This window comes from Notamacropus eugenii, chromosome 4 (genome assembly GCF_028372415.1).
Source record: "Notamacropus eugenii isolate mMacEug1 chromosome 4, mMacEug1.pri_v2, whole genome shotgun sequence".
NCBI classification, from domain to species: Eukaryota; Metazoa; Chordata; class Mammalia; order Diprotodontia; family Macropodidae; genus Notamacropus; species Notamacropus eugenii.
Window position 1 is genome coordinate 127,715,442 of NC_092875.1, and position 4,006 is coordinate 127,719,447.

The 4,006-nt window shown below is 36.3% G+C and overlaps 1 protein-coding gene across 1 annotated transcript in view; it reads left to right on the plus strand.

Annotated features, from left to right (window-relative positions):
- Nucleotides 1-4,006, plus strand: part of EXT1 (exostosin glycosyltransferase 1) — a 342,886-nt gene that overhangs the window by 197,922 nt on the left and 140,958 nt on the right. The gene's annotated exons all lie outside the window — the stretch shown is intronic.

Here is a 4,006-nt window from a genome sequence, read left to right on the forward strand (position 1 = left end):
GTTATCTAGTTCTTGTTCTTGTTTTTAGCAGATTAATTTAACAGTCAGAATTTACTCCAAGGATAAGGAAAGAAGAAAGAAAGGCTGCATATGTATCAAACTATTCATAATAGCACTTTTATGTGGAAGGAACAAATTGAAAGTATACTAGGCCTTCATTGATTAGGGAATGACTGAACTATTGTGTGGCATAAACATCATGGCATATTATTATGCCATTGGAAAGAACAAATGACAAATTCAGAGAAACTTGATAAGACTTGTAGGAACCGATGCAGAATGGAGCACTACATATGTGACAACACTAATAGAAACTTGTAACAATATGAAGAGGCACATTTCTTAGAGGAGAAAGATAGGCGGAAGAAGAAACGTCACAATTTGAGAGATTTTGAGGACTGTTAAGTAAACTTTTAGAGAAAATTTCAGGCTGTATGTCTATCTTTATATTCAAATACCCATTCAAGTATTTCTGCCTTTGAATATGTAGGTATGTGAAAGGATGTTGTCTTTTATTGCTTGATTTTATTTGTCAAGCATGTGACAAAGGAAAAGAGTACTAGGCTAAGAAAAGTTCAAAGACCAGGGTTCTAGGCTAATCTCTACCGTTAATTATCTGGAGGAGTCACTTAACCTCTCTCTATCAGTCTCTTCATGTGTAAAATGAGGGAGGATAGGCTGGATATTGTCTAAATCCTGTGATCACTATAGTTAAAGACAATTTAATTGCCCATGTGTCAATAATTAAGCATGTGCAGTGCAATTTGGATGAGGACAATCAGAGCAGTTGGTGGGGAACTCTCAAGCCCAGATGATAATAGATCACTAACCCACCTCTTAGCCTTTGTCACTTGTTTAGTTGGACTGCTGAGATGGATGGTGAGTTAGTTATTCATAAACCGAAGAACAAAATGCTAAGAATCCTTAACAGCCTCCTTCTTTGGAGGACTTGGATTGACATTGTTCATAATTTCTTTGTATGAACTTGTCCCATATTTGAAGTTTAAGATTCCACAGTGCTTTCATTTCTATCATTTAGATAGATAGTATGACATATACACTTGGATTAATAGTTATTTTTTGGGAACTCAAGAGATGACTTTTATTTATTTCTTTTCACATTAAACATATTTTCACATTAGTCATGTTGTGAAAGAAGAATCAGAGCAAAAGGGGAAAACCATGAGAAAGAAAAACCAAAAAAAAAAATGAAAATAGTATGCTTTGATCTGCATTCACACTCCATAGTTCTTTCTGTGGTTCTGGATAGCATTTTTCCATCATGAATTTTTTGGAATTGTCTTGAATCATTGTATTGCTGAGAAGAGCTAAATTTATTGTAGTTGATCCTTGCACAGTGCTGCTGTTACTGTGTACTATGTTCCCCTGGTTCTGCTTACTTCCCTCAGAATCAGTTTCATGTAAGTCTTTCCAGGTTTTTTTTGAAATCTACCTCCTCAGCATTTCTTATGGAACAATAATATTCCATTACATTCATATACCACAATTGTTCAGCCATTCCTCACTTGATGGGCATCCTCTCAATTTTCAATTCTTTGCCACCACAAAGGAGTTGCTATAAATATTTTTGTCCATGTGGGTCCTTTCCCCTTTTTTTATGATCTCTTTGGGATACAGACCTGACAATGATATTGTTGAATCAAAGGGTATGCAAATCTTTATAGCCCTTTTGGGCATAGTTCCAAATTGCTCTCCAGAATGGTTGAATCAATTCACAATTCCACCCACAATGCATTAGTGTCCCAGTTTTCCCACATTTTCTACAACATTTATCATTTTCCTTTTCTGTCATATTAGCCAATCTGATAGGTATGAGATGCTACCTCAAAATTATTTTACTTTAAGTTTCTCTAGTCAATCAAAAAATCAATTTAGAATAGTTTTTCATATGACTATAGATAGCTTTAATTTCTTCATCTGAAAACTGCCTATTCATATCCTTTGGCCGTTTATCAATTGGGGAATGACTTGTATTCTTACCTGTAGATTCAAAAATGAGGCCTTTATCAGAAACATTGACTGTAAAAAATTGTTTCCCAGCTTCCTGCTTTCCTTCTAATCTTGGTTGCATTGATTTTGTTTATGCAGAACGTTTTAAGTTAATGTAGTTAAAATTATCCATTTGACATTTCATAATCTCTGTCTTCAAGAGATGGTTTTTAACTCAACACATTTTCAAACATTCCTAAGATTTAATAGTCCAGTCACAACTGATGCCCAGGTATAATAAGGCAGCTGATTGGATTTTGAGAAGGAAGCTCTGTTTTATGCAGTTTGTGGGAACTGAGATCAGTACTTTGGTTAAGCTATTAAAATAAAGTCAACTATTTTGTAACGCACTATATACAGTTCATCTTAGTCTGAAGGAAATTAATAATCTCAATATTTTCTTTTTGAATTAAGTCCCCAAGCAGGAGTTTTGTGTTTTGTGAAAGGGTAGCTAAGCTAACAGTATCCAGGAGTGCAATTGATGGACCTACCATTCAAAGATCAGTGGATCAATTCACTTCGTTTTAATCAACTTATCTTATTAGGTGAGAGTTAGCATGGCATGATGGACACAGTGCAGAATTTAGAGTCAGGAAGACATGTACACACCTTAAGCTTTTCATGCTTACTAGATGTGTGACCACTGGGTGAATGACTTAAACTCTCTGAACTTCTGCCAGTTCTCAGATAGTCATAAGTTAGATAAGACTGCAGTACCGAATTGGGAGTTCACCTACATAATCACAGGCCCATGACTTATTTATGTGTTATATAGTTAATAATTTTTCATTTTTTCCCTTTTGGACCAGACATAATTTCATCGGTATAGGGAACTCCCTATGAGAATGAGCCCTCTACCAATGGAGCTCATCCCCTGCTCTGCATATTATATAGTATGTCTGTTGGAATTGTCTGAGGCAATGAGAGGGTAAGTAATTTGTTCAAGGCCATGCATACACATCCTGAATTATTGATAGTTTTAGAGATTGAGCAGAGGATGAACTACGTTGGTCACACATCTAGGAAGCATCCAAGCCCAGCACTTTTTATCATTGTATTTGTTAGAGAATGACCTTCAGGGTTTCCAGTATCCTGACCATTTTGGCATATCTAAGAGAAGCAAGAATGTTGAATCATGTGTACTATGAATAGCTCTTATTTTTAAAATAATTTCATTATTTTATTGAATGGCTCCTTCTCTACCTACCGAGCAAATGGGACACTGTTTGCCTTTACTTCCTGAATTTTGGAGACCTCCTCCGGTTTCTTGGGTACTTAAAACTCACATGGTGATAAATGTTGCTTTCTCTCTTTTGAACCTGTTCTAGTTCATAATGGACGAGACTGAAACTGATGAGATCTCCTGTTTGTTTTATCTGTTTAGCCATGTCGTGATAATTATTTTGCTCTGAAATGCATGATGTAACACATGAGGCCAGTGTGAGGTCAGTGTGAGGCACATAGCACAGTAATTACTGGCAACTTTTGATTACTTTGGACTCAGAAGGATTGAGAGACGTTGCACAAAGGTGTAAATAGATAATTTCCTTTTAGCCTCTGTTAGCAGTGCAAGCAAAAGGGATCTCTACTCATTTAGCATCATTCATGTTCACCTTCAGCAGCCTCGACAATCTAATGCAGGACTGCTCATCAAATACAAAGCATGAAGTCCATTCTCCATCGTTTAGAGTCTTCGGTAGAAGGTTGATGCAAATTCTTTCCATGACCTAGCACAAAACCATTCACATAGTAGCCATGTAGGAGGTACTGAATGAATGAATGAATGAATGGTGAGTTCTCTATGCCCCTTGTTTCCTTTCCAGCCATTTCCCTGTACTCTTTGCTCTTCTCCAATTCATTAACACTTCACCTGAAGAGTGGTCAGGGAAAATAGGTGAAACTTAAGTCATCCAGTTTTTCTAAATGATTAGCAGCCTTAATAAAAGCAATGATGAGAGAGGCAGCTCTAACTGTTGGGTAAAATACAACCAGAACC